This window comes from Typopeltis vanoorti, chromosome 5, assembly GCF_054136105.1.
Source record: "Typopeltis vanoorti isolate ZY-2024b chromosome 5, IOZ_Tvanoo_1.0, whole genome shotgun sequence".
Lineage (NCBI taxonomy): Eukaryota > Metazoa > Arthropoda > Arachnida > Uropygi > Thelyphonidae > Typopeltis > Typopeltis vanoorti.
The window spans coordinates 104,667,611-104,695,104 of NC_143553.1; the positions used below are offsets into that span (position 1 = coordinate 104,667,611).

General features: G+C 35.9%; 1 protein-coding gene across 1 annotated transcript in view; it reads left to right on the forward strand.

The window, feature by feature from the left end:
* Positions 1-27,494, forward strand: part of Iswi (nucleosome-remodeling ATPase imitation SWI) — a 365,763-nt gene that overhangs the window by 206,039 nt on the left and 132,230 nt on the right. The window lies entirely within an intron of this gene.

Consider the following 27,494-nt stretch of genomic DNA (forward strand, 5'->3'; position numbering starts at 1 on the left):
TGATGATGTTGACTAAAAATTCTTCCTAAATAACAGATAAACATTTTATTTGTTTGTTTGTTTTTTAGCTTCTGCACTGTGAATGCGAGTGTGTTTTCTTTTCATATTTGTTCCCTTTTTATTGCTGATTCTCATACTTCTTATAGCATCTATTTAATTTAGCTCAAGAATCTTGAAGACAATGCTTCAAGAGTATGACATCTGCATAAAGTAAAGAGCTGAGTTGAATATCTCCAAATTTGATATCAAGTTTAATGACACTTTCCTTCATAATGGAATCTGCGTAGATTATGAATAGATTGAAGATAGTGTGCATTCTTGTCTTACATCTGATTTTATGTCAAACCATTATCTAAGTGCTGATTTAGGTCCATACTTGTAATAAGCTATATATCTGTACATGTTTTATAATATCCCTTTTACCCCAATAACTGTGTGTTTTGAATGCCTTTTCTTTTGATACCTTGTCATGTTTTTTTTTTTTTTTCCCCAGAGCTCAAAACTTATTCTTGAAATCCCTTATTATCTTAAAGTGAAAAATCTTATCTTTGCAACCCTTATTTTATTTGGATTGGGTATTTCTCATCCAGTTTTTCTTAGCCTCTCCTCAAGTGGACTTCCATAAATCTTATCTTGTACTAAGGAACTTTCTCGGTAATTCTAGCTATTTAGTTTTTATCCATTTTAAAAGATAGGTAGTTTAGAGAGCTCCAATCAGATTATCTGAAATTTAACTTTCTGCTCACCCATCTGAATTATACAGAGTAGCCTTGTTAGGATAGAAACAACCTCTACATTGTAACAAAAAATAATAGATGAGTTTACATACACTCGACACTACAAGTTTGGTCTTCACTAATTCATCATGACATGCTTGGATCTACCAGCAGTATACAACAATCCACTAACGAGCAGCCAGATTGATAGCAATTGCATAATATTCAAATATTTTCACTAGAGTTGTTAACTATTATTGCTTGTTTTTTAGTTTTTTTTTAGTTTATTCATCCAATCAGAGGATGGATAAACTAGCAGCCACTATACTACTATCTCAATAGATAGCAGTATAGTGGCTACTCTTCTAGGCATGTCATCTGTAGACCATTAGGTGTTCACACATCACACCTAAATGGTGCGGCATAGGAAGCAGCAGCCACATAATCTCAAGCTACCTTGATGCTTCCATTCTAGTGGTCTCATTGCCATAGTGATTGCACCATAACAGTACAAACTCTGACTAGCACTGCCTTTCAATTCACGAGGCACAGATGGTATTGTTGCAGTGGCTAGGTGGGATTCTGACTTGGAGGCATTCAGTCATCATCCCACATTAAGAACCTAAAGGCATTCAATTCATGCATTAGACTACTAGCCATACTCGCCACTATATGTTTATAATTACACAGTCCAGTATTATTATTATTATTATTATTATTTTGACACCTCCAGGGAGTCCAAAGACTCATCGAGGGAGAGTGTGCCGACAGCATCGAACGATTGGTCCCCTTCCAACTACTAACCGCGCTCAAACATACTTAACTGAGCCATTAGTAGCAGAGGCTCTACCAATCGACCAACCTTCGCCGGCTATACACCATCATTGGTAAGATTATTGGCAGATTGTTCATAACCTCACTAATGCCAGGTCAGGGCCAGCCATGGATTTAGCCATTTGAACTTTGCACCTTAATCCGATATTTACGAATTTTAGAAAGATAATGAAAATTAGAAGATACTCAGAAAATATACAGATAACGCTTAATCAGGAAATTGTAGAACAAGTTAATGGTTTTCATTACCTAGAAACATATTTGACTTCAAATTTAAATGACATAGCAACAATAAAACGCACTCTCCAAAGATGATTCATCATTGACGAATAAGTTTATTCGTCAATGATGAATAAACTTATTAAAATTTGGAAAGACAACAAAATTCCTACAACTCTAAAAATAAAATTATACCAAAGTATAATACTACCAACAGCTCTCCACAGGGCATAAACTTGGACCTTAAAAAAAAGAAGCAGAGAGGAAACTATTTGGGTTTTGAAATGAAATGCTTCAGGAAAATCAAAAGACATCATTGGACAGAACATAAGACTAATGCACAAGTGCTGCGAGATTTTTACATCCCTAACTCTTCTTCCTTTCCAGGCTTATAGGCCAAGTGGCTTGTTCCGGACTCAATTCCATCTTTTTAAGGGTCTTCCTCTGCATCGAGTACCTTTTGGGTGGTAATTTAGAATTTGTTTAGGTATTCTGCTTCTATTCATTCTTAGTATGTGTTCTTTCCATTTTTCTCTATAGCAAATAACTGTTTCATTTAGAGAGGTTCTAATTCCAAGTTTTTTTCTGATTTCGCTGCTTTTCATTTTGTCCATTATTGTGACTCCTTCAGTTCTGCACAGAAATTTCATTTCGGATGATTCAATTCTTCTTTCATTTGCTTTTTTTATGTCCATATCTCACTGCCATAAAGTAAGGTTGGTTTAGCTATATTGTAGATTCTTATTCATGTGTGTTTTTGTACATAATTGGGTTTAAAAATTTTATTTATAATGCCTGTTACTTTTAAAAAGTTTGATATCTTTGGTTCTATATCAGCTTCATTTTCATATGACATTGTGCAACCTAAATATTTGAATGTATTTACTTGCTCTATTATTTTGTTGTTTATTACTATTTTGCTTCTTATTGGATTAGCACCTTTGACGGCCATGACTTTTGTTTTGTCGGTTGATATTTCCATACCATATGTTTTTATCAGATTATTTAGACTCCATAATGATTTTTGTAGTTCATCTTCATTATTTCCAAGGATTATTTGGTCATCAGCAAAAAGAAGAGTAGCTAATCTGGTGTTACGGTTTATCTTGAATCCTCCTTCATTAGTTATCTTCCATTCTTTTATGATTTTATCTATGTATATATTAAATAAAATTGGTGAGAGAGGGCAACTCTGACGTACTTCTCGATTTATTGGTTTCCAGCTTGATGTTGAATTATTGTACTTCACAGATATTATCTTGATATATATTATATAAGGCTCTAAAGAGTTGGTTTGGTGTTTCATATTCTTCTAGGATTTCCCATAGTTTTTCTCTGATAATTTTATCAAATGCTTTGGTGTAATCTATAAAAGCTATGTGTGTTTCTGTGTTTTTCAATTAATAATTTTAACGTAAATGCAGAGTCTATGCAAGACCTCCCTTTTCTGAAACCCTAACTCAACAATTCTTAACACAGTTAAAAAGCATCTCCATTGGTCATTGGTTTGGTAACATTGTATGAATGGAACTGAACAGACTTCCTTGCCTGGTATTTGAGTGCACTATGGAGGATAGTGCACTCAAACAGTTCCAGGGGAAGACCAAGATTAGCATGGTATAAAGTCCTTAGAACTGCATTGGACTTTCAAAGCTGTTGGTATATGAAAGAGCTTGCTTTAGACAGAGAACAGTGGAGGCTCTTATCTATGTGGAGAAAAGCCCATCTTGAGGAAGAAAGGGAAGAAGAAGGAGAAGAAGCATATTTCTGGTATCTAGTTGAGCTTTTCAGGTTTTGTGCTTGTTGCAGTGGTAATTTGTGCTCTGAAAATGCTGGGTAGAAAACCAGCACAATGTTAGTAAGTTCAATAAATTTTATATATATATATATATATACATATGTATTTTTTTTCCCCCTCTCTCTTCGTGTTGTTTATACAATGAAACACAATTATTAATAACCAACATCTAAGCCTATATCTGTACATGTACAGAATAGCTGCTTGACAACTTGAACCACTTTTCTTCATAATGGGATGCATGGGGATTATGAATAAGAATGGAAATATTGTGCACCCAGAACGTAATCCAGTAGTGCTGGATTTATGTGTAGAACATTAGAGTGATCATTATTAATACCATGTTTTCACATAAATATGAGCCCAAATTCAGATGGAGAGAGAGAGAGAAAAAAAAAACTCAATTTCTGAACTATGCAGGTAGATAAATATTTATACATTTTAGATTTTGATGATTTTTATACTTCATCATCATCAAATTCCTGCCATATACCCTCAAGGGGTGTACAGGATATGATAGTACTACATGAAAAACTTACATCATTACTAACTTCCTATCTACAATTTTCCTCCAAATCAGTCTGTTACCTGTCAACACATCAACGTTATCAAATCTTATATTTCTATCTTCTTAGGCACTTTTTACCGTATCAATCCACCGATATCTTGATCTTCCTCTTGGTAGAACTATTGAGGAAGGAAGGGGAGAAGAAGCATATTTTTGGTATCTAGTTGAGCTTTTCAGGTTTTTTGCTTGTTGCGGATGTAATTTGTGCACTGAAGATGCTGGATTTTTTTCTGCCAACCTGGCAGAGAACATTTGTTTTGCTAATCTTTCCATGCCATTCTGTTTAAATGACCATACTACCTGAGATTATCTCTGCTAATGCATTCCTGGATGCTGATGATGTCAAGTTCTTTCCTAATATCCTAATTGTTTAATATGATATTACCATTGATGCCATCTGTTCGTGCCCCCCTAATCTTTCTCAGGACTCTCATATCTGCAGTCTCTAGTCTTTGGTCAAGTTTTACTTCTGACTCAGCCCTCAGATCCATAAGTTGAAATTGATTTAAACACTGTCTTGTATACAGATAATTTAGTGTTTTAACTAATTTCTCTCTTATGCCATATAAATTTATTCAGTTGACTCCCTACCATACCAGCTTTGTTGATTCTGTTGTCTATTTCCATATTTAATTTACCATCTTCACTAAAAATTTTGCCTAAGGAGCTGAAATGTTTTACTTGTTCTATAGGTTCTCCATTCACAATGCAGTTGACATTTTCAATGATTCTGCCTATTTTCATTGTCTTTGTCTTCTTATTGCTGACCTTCATACCATATCTATTACAACAGTTATTCAATTTAGTCAGAGAATCTTGCAGAGGATTTATTTAGAAGTGTAACATCATCCGCAAAATACAAAGAGCTGACATTAACATCTCCAGTTTTGATATCAGGTTTAATACCACTTTCCTTCATAATGTGATCCATATAGATAGTGAATAACAGATGGGATAATGTACATCCTTGTCTGACACCAGATTTAACATTAAACCATCTTCCTGTACTTCCTTCAATTCTAACTGCTGACTTACAACTCAAATAAAGACTAAGTATTGCTTGATATAACACCATACCATATAATTGTAACATTTTGAATAACTTAAATTAAATATGGAAATAGACAACAGAATGAACAAAGCTGGTATGGTAGGAAGTCAATTGGATAAATTTTTATGGAATAAGAGAGAAATTAGTCGGAATACTAAATTAGCTGTATACAAGACAGTGTTCAAACCAGATATAACTTATGAATCTGAGAGCTGGGTCAGAAATAAAACACTTGACCAAAGACTAGAGACTACAGATATGAGAGTCCTGAGAAAGATTAGAGGCATGAACAGATGGCATCAATGGCAATATCATATTAAAAATGTGGGGGGGGGGGGGGCTTGTTTAACCCGGCTACGCCCCAGCCGGCATGAAATTATGTCATGTTGTACCACCATCATCATCATCATTTCATATTTTGTTTAAGTCAGCGTTTCTCTACCTTTCTAAGTCCAAGGACCAGCAAAATGCCTAAAACAGTTCTATGGACCGCTAAGTTACATGGGGGGGGGGGGGGAAGATCCACCCTGGGCGGCACTTTTTCGGCTTTTAAGAAATCTTGCCATACTGTATAAAACAGCAACTGAGTGATGATATAGACGTCGACAATGTCATTGACGATTTTACGAACAGAAAAGCAAGAAAAATAGCATTTTAGAATGTTGGAATTAAAATTTTATTTTTAATTTATTTTCCTATACATTGTTTTGACTTTTTGTAATTTTTTTTAAAACCTACATAGGTAGGAATTACCAACATTTTGGAAAAACTGCGCCATTTATAACATAATAAATCTTAAAGGATGTTTTGAATACATATCAAAACATAATTAATTAAATTGGAAGTAAACAATTAAAAGTGTATCATCATTGAACAAAGTTTTAATTTTTATTAAATGAATAAATAATATGATATAATTATGTTACTACTTACTTTTAATGAGATGGTTCAGCTTCTCAGCCCTTGCAGAGTTGCTGGATATCTGGCTTAATATTGGTCAACTTCAGTCGAGAATTGGCACACACACTCTAAGACGATTTCTGTATTTTGTTTTTATTTGAAGGAGCGATGAAAATCCTTTCTCACAAAGATAGGTTGTAGAAAACTGCATGACGATTTTCAATGCTTCAGATAATTCAGGAAATTCACATCTCACTGAAGACAAGATCCAAAATCGAGCCAACCCAAGATCACGGAATTGCATTTTAAGTCCACTGTCATTTGAAATCTCAGTTAACTGTTCTCTTTTCGATACAAAAGGTCGTTCTCGTGACTACAAGCCTGAAATGGATCGTGAACACACCGAAATTTCTTATAAAAGTTATTCGGAAAATATGTTTCAAAATTCCGTTTCCGTTTTGTCGTAGGCATCAAGAACAGTTAAAAAATTTCCCTGAAGGAGAGAGTTAGTTCATTTAATTTCGAAAAAATATCTGAAAGATAGGATAGTGTTGATAACAATGCTTCGTCAACAAGGAGTGATGCAAAATCAGAATTACGTTCATTTACAAATAATAAAACTTCGTGCCTTAATTGAAATAACCTTGTTAGTACTTTGCCCCTGGAAAGCCAGTGAATTTCAGAATGAAGCAAAAGTTGTATATATTCACTGCCTGTTTCATTGCAGAATATTGAAAATAACCTGTTATTTAACGGTCGAGCTTTAATAAAATTAACTAGCTTTACAGCGTTATATAGCACAGTTTTAAATCCTGGTGGCATTTCTTTCGAGGCTAATGCTTCCCTATGTATGAAACAATGTATCCAATTCATATCCGGAGCTACTTCCTTGACCATAGAAACAACCCCACTATGCCTGCCTGTAAGGGCGCGAGCTCCATACGAACAGAAGCCTATACATTTTTCCTACTGGATCCCTTTGTGTATTATATAATTATTGAGAATGTGAAATATTTCTTCTCCAGTTGTTCGGGATGGCAAAGTTTTACAAAACAAAATATCATGAATGTTGTTATCATTCGCATATCTTACGTAGCATATTAATTGCACATCATTTGTAACATCAGTAGTCTCATCTATTTGTAACGCATAATAATGGCTCTTCTTAAATCTTTCGATTAACTGAGATTCTACGTCGCCTGCCATATCATGAATTCTGCAACCGACAGTGTCATTTCAAAAAAGGAATCAGATCAACATCGTTTAGTAACTTGTTGCCAAAAACATAGTTTTTACCACATCTTTTGTAGCTGTGGAAATTTTCTCCGATAGAATGAGATTTCCCTGTTTTTGCTATGGGCACAGTTAAGAGATAGGATACTTCCAGTGCCTTGCTATTAATGGAACCCATGGCCGAAACTATATCTTTCCCATGATTTAATGTCCCTAAGCATCGCTGAAAAAATTCAATTGGCTTGTTTTTCACATCATAATGTTTAGTTTCTAAATGTCGTCAGAGTTTCGCAGGTTTCATGCACTCGTTCAACAACGCTTCATAACACAAAACACATTGAGGTTTCTGTTCACTTTCATCTCCACACCAAGTAAACCCGAATGCCAAATATGAACTGTTATATTTCCTACTGTATTTTTTCTTTGCATTGCTTGTTTCTTCTACTTTAATAGTATCAGATTTACTCTCCATTACAACACGTGTATCACAATTAGGGTTAGCATCACTTGCTTTCTTCACTTGCTTTTCTTTTCAAAGTCCTAGTTCTAAGTCACTTTTCCATTATTAAAAAACGTTTCCGAAAAATATATAAATAAATACTGGGGTTAACTCACGACACTTTTTCCAAATATCACTTAGGATGTCTGAAGATATACTGAGCCTTGATTGAAGGAGGAAAACCTTCAATAATAAAAATCAATAAACAACAAGCAATGTGGATAACAAGGTTGAAATGTGGATAACACATGTTCACTTCAAATCTGACAAAACAGCAACGGAAGGCGGAAGCAATAAAACTATATTGTTGTTCACTTCATCCCTCTTTTATCATTCTTCATTCAGCAGCAGAATGACGAAGAATAAAAGAGCGCAAACAATATAGTTTTATTGTTTCCGCCTTTGAACATTCTAACGCTATTTGTTGTTGTTTTTTTTTGTCTCCATTTGATTTCAATAGTTTTTACTTACGTATTCAATTTTAATTTGTCGTCTTTGGATTATTAAAAATATATATTTATTTAATTAATTTAAGTCTCCCTGCGGACTACCTATCCCATCGGCACGGACCACAGGCTGAGAAACACTGGTTTTAAGCCAATAAGAATACAATTTGATCGACTAAATCCTAATTTGCCAGCCCATCCTCGTTTGTTCAGATTAATTTCCTCATGAACAATTTCTGCCACTGCTGTCACTTCTTTTTCATTTATTCTTTCTGAATAATTATTACATGCATGCCAAATATGTTAAATTTTTGATAGATTTATTATCAGTTTCCCTCATAAACAATCATAAACATAAATTAGATGATCTCAAATTCTGATGGAGAGAAGATGCAAGAAATAAGGTCTTGATCACCGTTGAGTTTCATTTAGTTATTTAATTAGATAAAAATGGATATTGCTTTGAAAATAATAAAAGAATAAGTGGATCAGCTTTTGGATTATAAACTGTAGACATGCTAATAAATACTATTCAAGAAAAAATGAAAGCATTTAAATCCTTAGAGGTTTGTAACCCCTCAATCTGCCACGAGGCTACATATCTGAAATATGATGAGTAGCCGATGGGTTTATGTTCATTACTTAGTGATCATTATTAACACTATGTTCTCACATAACATGTTCCTGATTTAGATGGAGAGAAAACAAAGGGGAAAAAAAAAAAGCTTAGTTTCTGAACATTCTTAATATCCCATAGAACATTTTTGTCACTTTGCAACCTAATTTTTTCCATACGTTTAACACATAATTTGACTTTCTTGCTGCTTTCTTTCTCATTATTCTCTCAAGACTTACTTGCTAGGTACATTCAATATTATCTTTTCTAGGACTACCTCTTTCACTTCTTGAATTCACTATGAAATTCTGATTTTTATATCTTTGCAGATAGTTTAACAACATGCCTCACAAGTTGGTAGCCCCCCCCCTCCATTTTTTCCTGTTAGTTATACCAATGAGTCTTTGTATGTACATTATGGCATAAAAAAAAAGATACATGACATCAAAATATATAAATACATATTTGTCCTGACAATAAAAATGAGACAGGTAGTGTACATATACACATATCAGGTAAAAAAGCCACTAAAATTTTAAGACTAGTTCAGCTAGTAGTTCCTGAGCTGAAGGATCTGCCTCAGAAACGTCTTTCAGGTCATCAGGGTAGGCGTCTTATGCTGCAGTTCTTCACAATGTGCCGAATAGTTTTGTTTATGGCCCCACAATCACATTGGGGTGTAGGTAATCCGCTTCCCCCACTTGTATAAGTTCTCTGTGCAGATACCATGTCCTGTGCATATCCTATTTAAGCTTTTCCATAGATGACGTGCAAGCTCAATCCCTTTCGGATTTTGGTTGCGAAGGATATATGATGGTTGCTTGAAAGGTTTGGTAAAAAAAATAATTAAACACTTTTTTTTTGGGAAAAATCACCTTTATTTCTCAAAATAGTGTCCATCAAAGTCTACACATTTGGTCCAGCAGGTTACTGATTTTTTCATCCCATCTAAAAAGTAGGATTTGTCAAATTGTGCAAAATAGTCATTTGACAGCCTTGATAACATCCTTGTTCGAAGAAGATTTTTTCCCACTGAGCCAAATTTTTAAGTTTAGGAACAATAAGAAGTCGCGTGGGGGCATAGTCTGGAGAATACAGTGGATGTGGAACCAATTCAAACCTCAATTCGTGCAATTTTGGCATTGCGATGGCCAATGTGTGGGATGGTGCATTGTCTTGATGAAAGAGCACTTTTTTGTGTGCCAATCTTGGCCGTTTTTTTTTCTTCAGTTCTTCTTTTAAATGGTCCAGCAATGACGCATAATAGATTCCTGTTATTGTCCTACTTTTCCCAATAGTCTGTTATGGTAATTCCTTGGGAATCCCAAAAAACAATGGACATCATCTTCCCAGCTGACAAAACGGTCTTCGCTTTTTTCGGTGCTCTTTCACTGGGCATTGTCCATTGTTTTGACTGCTGCTTGGACTCAGGTGTGTAGTGGTGGATCCAAGTTTCATCTACAGTCACGAATTGACACAAAAAATCCTGTGGATTGCGATCAAACACTGCGTTGAAATGTCTTTTCGCATGTGTTTTTAATCGATAGTCAACGATCGCAGCATGCATCACACACACACAATTTTTCGTGCAGGATGTTATACAACCGTTCAGTTGAGATGCCTACAATCTCAGCAATATCCTGCACTTTCACTCGGTGGTCTTCCATAACAATATCATGGATTTCGTCAATCATTTCCTTCGTAGTGACCTCAGTCGGGTGTCCAGAGCGAGCTTCATCTTCGATGGACTGACGACCATGTTTAAACTTATTTATTCAAAAATAGTCTTTAATGCTAGTACAGAGTCCCCATGAACTGCATCGAACTTGGCTTTGATCTGCGCAGCTGTCCACTTCTTCAATTAAGTGTTTTACCACTGCACAAAACTCGTTTTTCTCCATTTTTATGAAAAATGCAAACACGGTCATTTTAAATGTTTGCCAAATGTGAACGAATTATGACTCTGTCTATTGGAAATTTACTAAACTTTTCAAACAACCATTGTACTTGTTTAAGTCTGGTGCCGATTTTTCTTTCCAAGTTTCTAGCCATTTCGAATTAACGTTGAAATTGCTGTTGACTAGTTCTTCAGCCAGTATTAGTGGAGGCCGTCGGGATTTAAGGCAATTTATACTTATATGTGGGAGGTCTTTATGTATTGGTAACAGGGGATTGCTGTTTGTACTGTTTAACTAGAGCATCCTGTCTGCGTAGGTTTGGTGGTGCAATATTGCTCAAAGTTGGAAGCCAGTAGAGGAGAGTGGATTTGACACAACCTGTTATTGTCCTCATCACTGAATTTATTTGCATGTCAGTTTTCTTGATATGTTAGCCATACTGGTGAACAGTATTCTGCTGCAGAGTAGACTAGGCCCAACGAGGAGCTTCGCAGTGTAATAGCAGTAGAACCACACCATTTTTGTATGATGTTATTACTGGTCTGATCTTTAAAGAAATATTCTCCAGATATCTTTTGAAAGATAGTGTTCTATCCAAGGTAACACCCAGATATTTAGGGAAATCTTGGTGCTGCAGTATTGTGTTGTTAAAGCTAATCTTGATGTTTCCTATTTGTCAATTTGATATTTAGGTGAAAAGAGCTAATCTTAGTCTTATTAAGATTTGGTGTTAGTCCCCATTTATGAAAGTATTCACAATGGTTCTAAGGTCATTTGTGAGAATATTTTCAGTTATTTTGATGTTTTTATGTTGGGTGGCAAGGGCTATATCATCAGCATAAGCTTGACCTAGTTGTCGGTAGATCAGATGTACGTAAGTTGAATAAGATTGGTGCTAATACTGAGCCCCTGCAGGAGCCCATTGTTCTCAGTTTGCTCATTTTGTTTCCCATTACCACATGAAAGAACCAGTCAGAAAGCATGTTACCAATAAGTCGTATGATGGATTGGCATGGTATGACTTGTATCAGCTTGTATAGCAACCCCTCTTTCCATACTATGTTGTATGCGACAGTAAGGTCAACAAACACAACAGAAGTTTTCAAACATCTAAAAACCTGCTTTGATATGGGTAGTAAGGCTTAGTACTTGGTCTGTACAACTATGTTGAGCCCTAAATCCTGCTTGCTCAACAGGGATAACATCAGATATTTTTCACCCAATTCTGTTAAGGAGAAGTCTTTTGAGGAGCTTATAACAGCAATTGAGCGATAGCTCTGCTTGATCTTGAGGCTTGTTGGGTTTTAATGTGGCTATTATTTTGGTTCTCTTAAAGGCTGTTAGAAGGTTTCCCATCCTTAAAATATTAGAAAAGAATCTTGTTAGACATTGTCGAGCATTTTTTCCACAGTTAACCAAGAATTCAAGATGAATACCATCTAATACCATACATTATTACTGACTTTCATTTGACAATTTTTTTCCAAATTAATCTATTATTTGGTCTTCCAAGACACTTCTTATTGTATTAGTCCACCTATATCTGTGTTTTTATTCCTGTCATCCTGAAAATAGCACTTGTTTTCCTGAATGCTTACAGTATCAAGTACCTTCTAAAAATATTCTAATTTTTAATATAATTCTTTCATTGATACCATGTGTTCACATCCCTCATCTTTCTCAGAACTATTATCTATGGTCTCCAGTCTTTGGTCAAGTGTTTTGCTTCGAACCCAGCTCTCAGATCCATAAGTTAAAATGGGTTTGACCACTGTGTTGTATACAGCTAATTTAGTGTTTTGGCTAATTTCTCTCTTGTTCCATGTAAATTTATTCAGTTGACTTCCTTCCATATCAGCTTTGCTAATTCTGTTGCCTATTTTCATGTTTAATTTGCCTTCTTCACTATAAATTGTGCCTAAACAGCTGAATTTTTTTAAATTGTTCTGCAGGTTCTCCATTCAGGATGCAGGCGATGTTTCTATTGTTCCTGTTTATTTTCATAATCTGTTTCTGATTCCTACCAGATACAGCAGTTATTTGATTTAGCTAAAAAATCCTACATACCTATACAAGATTTATTTAGGAGTACAACATCATCGGCACGAAATAAAGAGCTGAGATTAATATCTCCACTTCTGATATCAAGTTTAATGTCACTTTCCTGCATAATATAATCCATCTGGATGTTGAATAACAGTGGAAATAAAGTGCACCCTTGTCTCACGCTTGATTTAACATCAAACCATCTTCTTGTACCTTCTGCAATTCTAGCTGCTAACTTGCAACTCAAGTATATCTTGCCATAAATATTGTTACAACTTCCACACGCTCCTGCATTGTTCACAGAATTGTGTGAACCCAGTTCTGTTATTGGCACTATGCATAGCCAACATTCATCTGTTTATCAGCAGAGAGAAAGAGGTGTCTAGCTATACAGGTTAGCATGCAGTGGGGAGATTATGAGAATTGTGTAGCTGTAATAGTACTTCACAAGGTTAGAATGCAGCTACCTGTAATTTTCAACATGCTAAAAGCACTTGTGATTAGTAGGATATTTGTGTATTGGACTATTAACCATTATAATGATACAGAAGATGTATCTGTCACCAAAGAACAGATTGACCATGCTAGGACGCAATAGCTTGTGAGAATGCAAAAAATTATGTTGTGAGATATGAACATTTCACAGAGAACGATGTCACGTGTATTAACTGATGGCCTGGGGTGAGCCTATTTTCGCTGGACACTTCCTAACACCACAACTAATGTGATAGAATGCAATAATTTTCACCATTGAAGAGTTGTTTAGCTGCCAAAATGAGTGAGTATATGCCCTGGATGGTCACATAGCACCCAGGTTTAAAGAGGTCATCACCCTGCATCAGTGATGGTTTGGTGGGGGTTGCATATCATGGATCAAATTGCATTTCTTTCAGAAAGAGGTCAAAACCTCCACCACACTGTATCAAGACACTGTACTGGAACCTGTAGTATGGTCTCTTAACAACACCTTATTTCACAGTAGGCAGTGGACCTTCCAACAGGACTCAGTCCCCGCAAACAAGACAAGGATCACACAACCGTGGTTGGAGGTGAATGTATCCGATCACATATCACCATCTGGAACCCAATCTGAATCCATTGGACTTGAATTTGTGGTTGGAGTTTGAGAACAAGTAGCCTGCAAGAAACGATATCCCAGCCATGACATTCTCAAGGTAGATTTGGAGCAAGCAGTGGCAGCGCTTCCATTGGATATTTTGCATGAAGGCAAAAGGAGGACATTTATAATATTGAATGCTGCTAAATGCATGTTATACATCTGGTTTTTATGTGCTGAAAGCTGTAAATGATTTACTGAGAATAAAGATTTATGCTGTTCAAGTTGTAATAGTATTTATGACTAGACTAGGTAGATTATGTATTTCTTAATATTGATGCCTCACTTACACCATATAATTGGGCATTTTCAACAACTTTTCTCTTGCCACATTTGTATATGCCTTTTCCAGATCTATAAAACTTAAGTATTTATTCTTGTTATATTCCTTTCATTTCTCAACTCTTTGTTTTCTGAAATCTGATCCTGACAAACTGTATTTGGCCAAACCTGGCTTGTTCTTCCTTTCCCTTCCAGAGTTTTTGGTAGCCTTTTCTCAAGTATGCTTGTATAAATATAAATCTTACCAAGAGCCAGTGCTTTAAAAAAAATAAATAAAAAAATAGGTTCTGGTACTTATTCTTTGTTGGAAGGAAAAATTAAAAATTTAAAAGACATTAAAGGAAAACTGAAAAACATATTTACCTATGTTGTTACTTCATAGTATGGTAACATTTTCTTTCTTAAAAAAAAAAAAGAAAGAAAAAAGTAGCTATTACTGTCCACTTTCAAGAAAATTGGCAACTTCATTGTTAGAAATTCTTAGCAATTTTCATGCTCATCTTTTCGACTCCAACTGTTCTTTTCATTCATTTACATAATGCACATCCAAGTAAGGTCTTAACCCACAAAGCAACTAAGGCAATGTCTTAGTTGCTAAGTCCACTTAGTTGTCAAAGTGAGCTTAGAGAGCTGCAAAATTGTATCTCAACCGTTAAAAAACACCTTTAAAAAAATTACATTCTTTCTTGAATGTAGATGTGGCATATATCCTAACACCAATCCTGCATCCAAGCTAGTATTACTTCTTATAGAAGTCGTTTTTTTCAATCAACAGTCAAGCAAACTGGCCAGTCATTCTTTGCTGTTGGACACGGTCTCTGCAGTTTACTTTTCATTCATTTTCTCACTTGGTTTTAATTTCTTAACTGTGGAAGAGGAAAATAAACCTTTTCATTTTTTACTTTACGGTTCAAAACATTTATTATCTATTCTTACATCTGCAAAAGTCAATTAAATCATAGTGTGATAATTTACTTAAGACATTCGTGAGAGGAAGAGACAAATCAACTCATGTTGAACTTGACCTTCAGGCAGGACTGGAAAATTTGTCTATTGCTTTATGTTTGCATATCCAGGATGGTAGTTTAGTACTGGAATGAAAATGACCTTATATAGTTAACCACATCTCCTTTTACAAGTACCATACTACACAGATGTAAGCTAAGTAAATTTTTCTTGTAGCACTAAAAACGGTACCCAGTCAGTGTGAAATGTATTTAGAGAAAAATATGGTAATTAGAAACAACTGGAATGAATACCCTACTGCAAAGCCACAACCTGTAGTGATAAGGTGGTACCTGTGCCACTATATCAAGCACTGGTCAAACCACACTTGGACTATTGTGCTCAGATTTGGTCACCTAGTTTTCATTGTGATGTGGAAACATTGGAGAGGGTCCAGAGAAGAGTGACTAAGACAATATTAGGACTCTGGAAAGCTGGCTATGGCAAGAGGTTGAAGACGTGGATAGGAGGGAAAGAGGTGATATGCTAGAGAGTGAGGGGGATATTTTGTTGAATTAATCCACAGGGGATTATAAAAAGTGTAGAAGTCAAAGAGGGGATCCAGAGGCCATTCCTGGAAGTTGTGTAAGAGTGTGGTAAAGAGAGGTCTGAGAAGTAGATTTTTTACATGGAGAATTGTCAGTGACTGGAATGCATTACCAAAATATGTTGTTAATGCAGAGGAGTGTTTAGGATTTTAAGATTCAGTATGATAGGTTTGTTGTTGTTGAATGAACCTCCTGCGATGAGTCTGCTGACTCTATGGAAGGTGTATTAATAATAATAAATAATAATTCTACTGACTATATTATAGATTGAGACTCCATGCTATGTCTCGAAAGGAAAAAGTTCATGAATTATTGAAAAAAAAAGTTACGGTTTGGCCCAGAGAAATCATTAATGAACTTAAACCCATTAATATTAAACTACCCCTTATTTATAGTGCCCTTAAAATTCATTAATCCACCCCCCACCCTCCCGTATGTCTGTTGATAGAATAGACATTTCCACTTGCTCACCAATTAGCTATTATTTTCTCTCTTTAGAGGTAACCACTCTACTTTTTATCAAAAAATAAATAAATCATCATCATGATCAAATTCCTACCATGTACCCTCAAGGGGTGTACAGGATATGATAGTACTACATGAAAAATTTACATAATTACTAACTTCCTATCTACAATTTTCCTCCAAATCAGTCTGTTATCTGTAAAGACTCCAACATTACCAGATCTTATATTTCTTCGTCTAAGGCACTTTGTAATGTATCAATCCACCTATATTTTGGTCTTCCTCTGGGTCGTTTTCATGCCAACTTGGCAGAGAACACTTGTTTTGCTAATCTTTCCTCGCCTATTCTGTTTAAGTGACCATACCACCTGAGATTAGCTCTGCTAACACATTCCTGGATGCTGACAATGTCAAGTTCTTTCCTAATATCCATGTTTTTAATATGATATTGCCATTGATGCCATCTGTTCATGCCTCTAATCTTTCTCAGGAATCTCATATCTGTAGTCTCTAGTCTTTGGTCAAGTGTTTTACTTCTGACCCAGCTCTCAGATCCATAAGTTAAAACTGGTTTGAACACTGTCTTGTATACAGCTAATTTAGTGTTCCGACTAATTTCTTTCTTATTCCATATGAATTTATTCAGTTGACTTCCCACCATACCAGCTTTGCTGATTCTGTTGTCTATTTCTATATTTAATTTTCCATCTTCAGTAAAAATCGTGCCTAAGTAGCTGAAATGTTTTACTTGTTCCACAGGTTCTCCATTCACAACACAGTTGACATTTTCAATGATTCTGCCTATTTTCATTGTCTTTGTCTTTTTATTGCTGACCTTCATATCATATCTATTACAACAGCTATTCAATTTAGTCAGGGAATCCTTTAGACTTGTAGCGGATTTATTTAGAAGTATAACATCATCCGCATAAAGCAAAGAGCTGACATTAACATCTCCAATTTTGATATCAGGTTTAATACCACATTCCTTCATAATGTGATCCATATAGATAATGAATAACAGAGGGGATAATGTACATCCTCGTCTCACACCAGATTTAACATTAAACCATTTTCCTGTACTTCCTTCAATTCTAACTGCTGACTTACAACTCATATAAAGACTAAGTATTGCTTGATATAATGCCCCATTGACACCGTATAACTGCAGCGTATTGAATAGCTTCTCTCTTGGCACCTTGTCATATGCCTTTTCCAAATCGACAAAACTTAAATACAGATCTTTGTTATATTCCCATGCTTTCTCGACTATTTGTCATAAAGTGAAGATCTAATCCTGACAGCCTCTATTTGGCCTGAATCCAGCTTGTTCTTCACCAAGTTTTTCTTCCACAATTCTTCTCAACTGTTTCGCAAGTATACTGGCATAGATCTTGCCAGGAACACTCGGTAGGGAAATACCTCTGTAATTCTCACATGCAGTTTTATTACCCTTTTTATATATGGGTACTATGAGAGCTCTACTCCAATCATCGGGAATTCGTCCCTCTGTCCAGGCTTTTTGAACTATGCAGTGCAGCCACTGTAAGACTTTTATACCACCATGCTTCAGCATTTCTGGTCGAATATCATCTACTCCTGCGCCTTTCCACATTTGAAGCTTTTGATGGCTTTTTCTACTTCAAGTATGGATATGTATTCCTGACTGCATGCCTGGTTAGTGTTTTTTATCACTGTGCTGTCATTACTGCTTGTTTCATTTAGCAAATTTTCAAAGTAATTACTCCATATTTCAAGGATATCTTTTTCTCCCATTTCAATGTCACCTTTATCATCTCCAACTCCTTTTACAGCACTCTTTCCTCCATTCCTAAGCTTCTTCAACAACCTCCAGAATAGTTTGCCACCTTCTTGATATTTATTTTCTATGTTCTTGCCAAAGTTCTTCCATGACTTTTGTTTAGCTCGTTTTACACACTGTTTAGCTTTCTTACATTTGTCTCTGTATTCTGTAAGAGTAAAAGCTGACTTATTTGACAGGAACTTTTGATATGCTTTCTTCTTTTCCTTCACTGCCTCTTTAACTTACTGTGTCCACCATGGAGTTCTAATATTTCTATCCTTGCAGACAACTTCACCACATACCTCTCTAGCCGAATCAATCAGGGTTTTCTTCAAGGCTTGCCACTGAATCTCCAAGGTTTGGTTCCTGTTCTCAAACTCTTCCATTTTTCCTTCAATAATCTTTGTATTTTAGTCTACAGTTCACATCTGAGAGCTGCTCAACTTTTATTCGCTTTAAAACTTTCTTACATGTTATTCTTTTCAATATGAAATTCAATTTTATCCTGCTTAAGACTAAATAGTGATCACTTCCAATTTGAAATCCTCTGTACACTCTGGTGTCCTGCACCAGGGAGAAAACATCACTATCAACAATAACATAGTCAATGAGGGAAAAAAAAAAAACGTTTAATTTTATTTACCAAAAAGCTCTGGAAATTCTTTTATTGAGTTATATTGATCAAGTGCACATAATAACAACTAAGTTATACCAACTATTTTCACCAACTAAGTCTGTTGGCATCTTCAGGGTACATAACTGATGTACAGCACTAAAAAGTAAAAAACTATTACAAACTATAATCAACCGATTCCAATTATATTAAACAAAGAACAGAGCACGTACAATACATTCATAATGTGTGGATGATGTCACTTGTTGTTATTTAGGAACGTTCTACAGTTGGCACTATAATCAGTTCTGGCGAGTTGAAGGATCTGATAAGGGTCTTCCAGATCATGGGCAAGATTAGTTCTTGGTTCCTGTTGTATACAGCGGGCAACTGTTGTGGCCTCCTTAAAAATTCGGGAGCGGAAGTCCTCCTCCATGTAAGGAATTGTGCTTCTTTCCCACTCCATGGTATGGTTCGTTCTTGAGAAATGAAAAGCTAACTCCGATTTTTCTTCTCTGTTATTATTGACGTCACCTATGTGTTCTTTTTGCCTAATTTCAAGGCTCCTTGAAGTTTGGCCGATGTAATTCAAGCCGCACGAGCATGGCATGTTATAAACTCCAGCATATTTGGAGAAAGTATGGCTATCTTTTGGAGATCTTAAGAATTGTCTAATCGTTTCTGTGTGTTTAAAGGTCATTCTTATTTTATGTGGTCTAAAGCGTCTAGCAATCTTATTGGAAACTGTCCCTAAGTATGGAATGACGATGGTAGAAATATAACGTACATCATCTTGTTGTCTTTGTCGGGGTTCAGAGAAAAGTATCTTGTGGACAAGTCTTCGAGGAAGTCCATTCATGGTAAGGTTGGTGGATATCAGGGATAGTTTTTTCTGGAGGTCTTGTTGATCTGTTGTAAGGAGAGTGGCACGTTTCTTCAACATGTGTACAATACTAAGTTTCTGAGAAACGTGGTGTGAGGAAGTGAAATGTGAATAACGTCCTGTATTGGTAGGTTTGCGGTAAACTGAGAAGTTGATACCACCATTCGGAAGTTTCTTAATTAAAGTGTCCAGAAATGAAAATTGGGTATCTTCTTCAATTTCAATCTTCGTTTTAAGTCTATATAATGATTCCAATGATTTAATACGTCATATGGAGAACTGGTCTATAGACTTAAAACGAAGATTGAAATCCATGCATCCACTAACACCAAGACTATATGGCACTTCTAAGGTACACAAAAATGGAACAACACTATGCCTGATTGTGGATGGAATTAATTCGCCAACTTCTCTGTTATCTAAACACCTGGCAGGCCTCCTCAAACCTCACATCCATAATTCGGACACTGATATACGAAATTTGCAACATTTCGTTGAGAAACTGAACAACATCTCTATCTCCAATACAGATTTACTCGCCAGCCTGGATGTTACATCTCTATTCACTAACATCCCTGTGGAGGAAGTCATCAACATTTTAGGAAGTTTACTCCCACAAGACATTACTTCTCTTTTCCGTCATTGTTTAACATCAAACTTTTTCTTATGGAATAAAACCATATATCAACAATTGACTGGCCTTGCAATGGGTAGCCCCCCCCCCTCCATCTTGTGCTGATCTCTTTATGGAGGATTTTGAAAGTAAAATCTTAACTCAAACAGACCATAAACCCACAGTATGGTGGAAATACGTGGATGATATCTTTATCGTTTGGAACTACACAAAAAAGGACCTGTTCGACTTTTTTAACAAAATCAACTCTCTACACCACACAATCAAATTCACTCTAGAACTTGAAGAAGATACCCAATTATCATTTCTCATCATCATCATCAAATTCCTGCCATGTACCCTCAAGGGGTGTACAAGATATGACAGTACTACATGAAAAAATTACATCCTATCTTCATCCTAAACTTCCTATCTACAATTTTCCTCCAAATCAGTCTGTTACTTGTCAAAACTCCAACATTATCAGATCTTAAATTTCTATCGTCTAAGGCACTTTGTACCGTATCAATCCACCTATATCTTGGTCTTCCTCTGGGTCGTTTTCCTGCCAACCTGGCAGAGAACACTTGTTTTGCTAATCTTTCCTCTCCCATTCTATTTAAGTGACCATACCACCTGAGATTAGCTCTGCTAACGCATTCCTGGATGCTGACAATGTCAAGTTCTTTCCTAATATCCTCATTTTTAATATGATATTGCCATTGATGCCATCTGTTCACGCTTTTAATCTTTCTCAGGACTCTCATATCTGCGGTCTCTAGTCTTTGGTCGAGTGTTTTACTTCTGACCCAGCTCTCAGATCCATAAGTTAAAACTGGTTTGAACACTGTCTTGTATACAGCTAATTTAGTGTTCCGACTAATTTCTTTCTTATTCCATATGAATTTATTCAAGCGGATTTATTTAGAAGTATAATATCATCCGCATAAAGCAAAGAGCTGACATTAACATCTCCAATTTTGATATCAGGTTTAATACCACATTCCTTCATATTATGATCCACATACAGGGTGTTCGGGATAAATTTGACAGTTTCGTAAGGAAAAAGAAAATCTTCTTTGTATCTATTAAATTTAATGAATTGACAAAAAAACATTACAGGCAGAGTTAATTACAATACTATCAACAAGATTTACTCAAAATAACCACCATTAGCATCTATCACAGCTTCAATTCTACTTCGGAACCTCGAACAAGCTGATGCTACAGTCTCCCTGGGAAGGGCCGCAAAAACTGTTTTAATTTTATCCATTAACTGGGCTTTTGTATTACTGGAAGTACGATTGGTGTCTTTTTCAACTGCGCCCCATACAAAATAATCCATGGGGTTAAGGTCTGGGGAGTTTGGAGGCCAAACATTTGGACTGGTGAAGTCGTAGAAATTTTCAGACAACCATTTTTGACTTTTCCCAGAGGTGTGGCAAGGGGCCGAATCCTGCTGCCATACATACGGCCTACCATTGGCTACCCTTGTTATCCAGGGCTTGACTACAGTTAGCAACTCCACGAACAAAGCCCGAATTCCAATGCCAGGGTTCTTCAACACCTGTTCCTGCAGATTTGCGAGGAATTCTGCTGTACTAATGCAATCAGATCGTCTGCTAGGGATCTTTCTTCTTGCTACATCCTCGTAGTCACCATTGCAAGTCTCTAGTTCATGCCTGATTGTTTTTACTGTATTCAGGGAGCATTGGGCAGCAGTCGTAATATCCTTATTTTGATGGCGGGCACGAATCATCATGATACAAGTTATTCTCTTCCATGATTCAGGTGGGTTCCAGCTATCCATCCTTTCTGACATCTTGTATATGAATGAAGAAGGGTCCAAACTTTTAAATGAAGAGAAGTGTGTGTTAATACATGTAACTTACGGAAAAATATAATTAATTATAAATATGTCAAATTTATCCCGAACACCCTGTAGATAATGAATAACAGAGGGGATAATGTACATCCTTGTCTCACATCATATTTAACATTAAACCATCTTCCTGTACTTCCTTCAATTCTAACTGCTGACTTGCAACTCAAATAAAGACTAAGTATTGCTTGATATAATGCCCCATTGACACCGTATAACTGCAGCGTATTGAATAGCTTCTCTCTTGGCACCTTGTCATATGCCTTTTCCAAATCGACAAAACTTAAATACAGATCTTTGTTATATTCCCATGCTTTCTCGACTATTTGTCGTAAAGTGAAGATCTGATCCTGACAGCCTCTATTTGGCCTGAATCCAGCTTGTTCTTCACCAAGCTTTTCTTCCACAATTCTTCTCAACCGTTTCTCAAGTATACTTGCATAGATCTTGCCAGGAACACTCAGTAGGGAAATACCTCTGTAATTCTCACATTCAGTTTTATTTCCCTTTTTATATATGGGTACTATGAGAGCTCAACTCCAATCATCGGGAATTCGTCCCTCTGTCCAGGCTTTCTGAACTATGCAGTGTAGCCACTGTAAGACTCTTATACCACCATACTTCAGTATTTCTGGTCGAATATCATCTACTCCTGCTGCCTTTCCACATTTCAAGCCTTTGATGGCTTTTTCTACTTCAAGTATGGATATGTATTCCTGACTGCATGCCTGGTCAGTGTTTTTTATCACTGTGCTGTCATCACTGCTTGTTTCATTTAGCAGTTTTTCAAAGTAATTACTCCATACTTCAAGGATATCTTTTTCTCCTGTTTTCATGTCACCTTTATCATCTCTAATTCCTTTTACAGGCACTTTTTCCTCCATTCCTAAGCTTCTTCAACAACCTCCAGAATATTTTGTCACCTTCTTGATATTTAATTTATATATTCTTGCCAAAGTCCTCCCATGACTTTTATTTAGCTAGTTTTACACACTGTTTAGCTTTCTTACATTTGTCTCTGTATTCTGTAAGAGTAAAAGCTGACTTATTTGCCAGGAACTTTTGATATGCTTTCTTCTTTTCCTTCACTGCCTCTTTAACTTCCTGTGTCCACCAGGGAGTTCTGATTTTTTTTATCTTTGCACACAACCTCACCACATGCCTCTCTGGCAGAATCAATCAATGTTTCCTTCAGAGTTTGCCACTGAATCTCCAAGGTTTGATTCCTGTTCTCGAACTCTTTCATTTTCTTTTCAATAATATTTCTGTATTTTAGTCTACAGTTTACATCTGAGAGCTGCTCAACTTTTATTCGCTTTAAAACTTTCTTACATGTTATTCTTTTCGATATGAAATTCAGTTTTATCCTGCTCAAGACTAAATAGTGATCACTTCCAATTTCAAATCCTCTGTACACTCTGGTGTCCTGCACCAGGGTGAATACATCACTATCAACAATAACATAGTCAATGAGACTTTTCTTATTCCTAGCCTCTTCTCTCCATGTGAATTTGTGCACATTTTTATGTTGGAACATGGTGTTAGTAATAACCAGTCCATGTCCTGAGCAGAAATCCAACAGATATTTGCCATTATTATTAGCTTTGCTCTTTTCTCTAAATTTTCCCAAAATATTTTTGTATGTCTCACAATCATTTCCTACTCTGCTATTTAGATCCCCAACAAGGACCAACTTTTCCTTTTTCATTGTGTCAGTTGCTTTTTCTAAAGCGTCAAAAAATTCCTCCAGTTCTACCTTAGTAGAACCTTCTGTGGGACCATAGGCACAAATAAGTCTCATTGTCCAGTTCCCCATTCTCATATTTGCCCACATTACTCTACTTGAGACTGACTGCCATTCAAGAAGATTAGCCTCGTATTTTGTGTTGAATACTATGGGTACTCCTTCTTTTCCTTGATTGTCATTGCCTGAATATAACATTTTGTATTTATTGCTCAGAAAGATCTCACCAGTTTTGGTCTTTTTTGTTTCAGTCACCCCTATTATGTCGATCTGGTACTTATCTAATTCCTCAGCTAGCTCCATTTCTTTGCCATTCAGGCTTCTTACGTTGATAGTACTGATCTTTAACTCTGGTGATGTTGAGTTGGGGATTGTTTTCAGATTTGTTCCAGTAGCTGACTTTTCGCTGTTTGCCCTGGTTTCCTGGCAAAAACAACGGGGGCCTTGTTTAACCGGGCAATGCCCCAGCCGGCATGAAATTTTGTCATGTTGTACCATCATTTTTTCATTTCTGGACACTTTAATTAAGAAGCTTTTGAATGGTGGTATCAACCTCTTAGTTTACCGCAAACCTACCAATACAGAACGTTATTTACATTTCACTTCCTCACACCACATTTCTCAGAAACTTAGTATTGTACACATGTTGAAGAACCGTGCCTCTCTCCTTTCAACAGATCAACAAGACCTCCAGGAAGTACTATCCCTGACATCCACCAACCTTACCATGAATGGATTTCCTCGAAGAATCGTCCACAAGATACTTTTCTCTGAACCTCGACAAAGACAACAAGATGATGTACGTTATATTTCTACCATCGTCATTCCATACTTAGGGACAGTTTCCAATAAGATTGCTAGACTCCTTAGACCACATAAAATAAGAGTGGGCTTTAAACCCACAGAAACGATTAGACAGTTCTTAAGATCTCCAAAAGATAGCCATCCTTTCTCCAAATATGCTGGAGTTTATAACAATACCATGCTTGTTGCAGCTTGAATTACATCGGCCAAACTCCAAGGAGTCTTGAAATTAGGCAAAAAGAACACATAGGTGACGTCAGTAATAACAGAGAATAAAAATCGAGGTTAGCTTTTCATTTCTCAAGAACGAACTATACCATAGAGTGGGAAAGACGCACAATTCCTTACATGGAGGAGGACTTCCGCTCCCGAATTTTTAAGGAGGCCACAACAGTTGCCTGCTGTATACAAAACCTTAACAGGAACCAAGGACTAATCTTGCTCGTGATCTGGAAGGCCCTTATCAGATCCTTGAGCTCGCCAGAACTGAAGAGTATAGAACGTTCCTAAATAACAACAAGTGATATTATCCACACTCTATGAATGTATTGTACACGCTCTGTTCTTTGTTTAATATAATTGGAATCGGTTGATTATAGTTTGTAACAGTTTTTTACTTTTTAGTGCCCTACATCAGTTATGTACCCTGAAGATGCCAACAGACTTAGTTGGTGAAACTAGTTGGTATAACGTAGTTGTTATTATATGCACTTGATCAATATAATCCCAATAAAAGTGTTTCCATAGTCAATGAGACTTTCTTATTCCTTGCCTCTTCTCTCCATGTGAATTTGTGCACATTTTTATGTTGGAACATGGTGTTAATAATAACCAGTCCACGTCCTGAGTAGAAATCCAACAGGTATTTGCCATTATTATTAGCTTTGCTCTTTTCTCTAAATTTTCCCAAAACATTTTTGTATGTCTGGCAATCACTTCCTACTCTGCTATTTAGATCCCCAACAAGGACCAACTTTTCCTTTTTCATTGTGTCAGTAGCTTTCTCTAGAGCCTCAAAAAATTCCTCCACTTCTACTTTAGTAGAACCTTCTGTGGGACCATAGGCACAAATAAGTCTCATTGTCCAGTTCCCCATTCTGATATTTGCCCAAATCACTCTACTTGAGACTGCCTGCCACTCAAGAAGATGAGCCTCATATTTTATGTTGAATACTATGGCTACTCCTTCTTTTTCTTGATTGTCATTGACTGAATATAACATTGACAATTAAGGAAAAGAAGGAGTAGAAGAAAGAAAATACAAAATGATGGTAAAACATGACAAAAAAAAAAATGTTTATTTCAAGTCTAATTTTTTTTTATAAAAAAATCACATCCTTATTTACTACTGTACCACTAATAAGACACTCTTGATTTAATGAAGTCAAACTTCTCTCCTGATATATTTGATTCTTCACATTTAAATTAATGTGAAGAATGTAATTAAATTAAATTAAATTAAATCACAAACAAATTAATGGTACTGCAGTGGATTTCCCCCCCTCCTCTCCTTTTTTTATTGTTTGTTTGTTTTATATTTTATGTGGAGCATTTTGAAAATAAAGCACTTACCACAAATACTTGCAAACCTTTAATCTGTATGTATTTGCCATTTGACCCCATCAGTAAGACATTTTGGATTCCTCTGTAACTCATTTAAACAGCCAACACCTTAAAGTACACTTCACATTACAGAATAGAATCACATAACAGTCCCCTCTTTATTGACACAGTAGTCATTTGTTCATTATCTTTTTCTATTTATATAAAGCCTGCACACATTCACAGACAAATACCTGCATAAACAATCTCATCAGTATACAGCCCAACAATATTAAATCCTTGAAATGCTAACTTATAGAGCTGTGATGAGTTGTTCTAGTGGTGCAGCACTTGTCACAGAACTCAGCCACCTTTGGCATACTTTTTTTTTTCAATGGCTATAGTTTCTACTAAATAGATAAAATATTAATGAAATAACTTTCAGACCATATTCAAACTTACTTCAAATTAGCAACTGTAAAAACTTCTACACAACATTATTTTGGCATATAATACAGTTTGAATTGTTGCATTTGTATCATAACTAGTATTTTTTCTCTAAAGATGCTGGTTTGGAAACCTGGTGAAATTTAAGCCAGATAATAAGTATCTTCATATGATATATGTTTTTTCATGTTGCATTATTCTCAAAAAGAGATGAGTAGTATCCAACACTTAAGCCTGTCTGCAAAGTTTCATAGTCTGTGTTTATCGTATATTTTATTAACAAAATGTAAAATGATCAATAACATTTGTTAATTATCCCCCAATTTCTGCTGTCAATTGAAGTAATAAGTAATAGTTTTGATTTTAGTCTCGGCCAACTTTTTTTGTGATGCCCCCCCCCCCCCATTTATTCCAACAGCTGATTATTCCGGTTTTGTAACCTAGCACTGGTTCTAAGGCAGTAGATTCCACATAAAACACTCATGTGAAATCTCTTTAACATGTTCATCTTCAGAGGTAATGAAAGTTAATTGTTTGTATGTATTCAACAGCTGGTCTGGTTAGCGTACCTGCTCTCTCTCTCTCTCCATCCAAGAGGCTGTGGATTCGATTCCCACCATGGTCATGAATGTTTGTGATTGTTCTACTAACTCCTTTGTGGAAAGGGCATTTGCATCCCTACCACTTCTTCTATCGGACTTCGCTCTCAAAACTGAGTGAGCTACAGGAGTGACCATATGATATCAAAATGATGTTGCATGTGAATCACAACAGGCAAAGAAGCAATTTTTCTGATTTCATACTAAGTTAGCTGTTATGAGTTTTAATATTTGCAGATTAGATAAAGTTAAGTATCCTATACTAACAAAACAAAAACATTAAAAACAGTTAGTTAGGTAATTTAAGAACAGTAATCTCTTT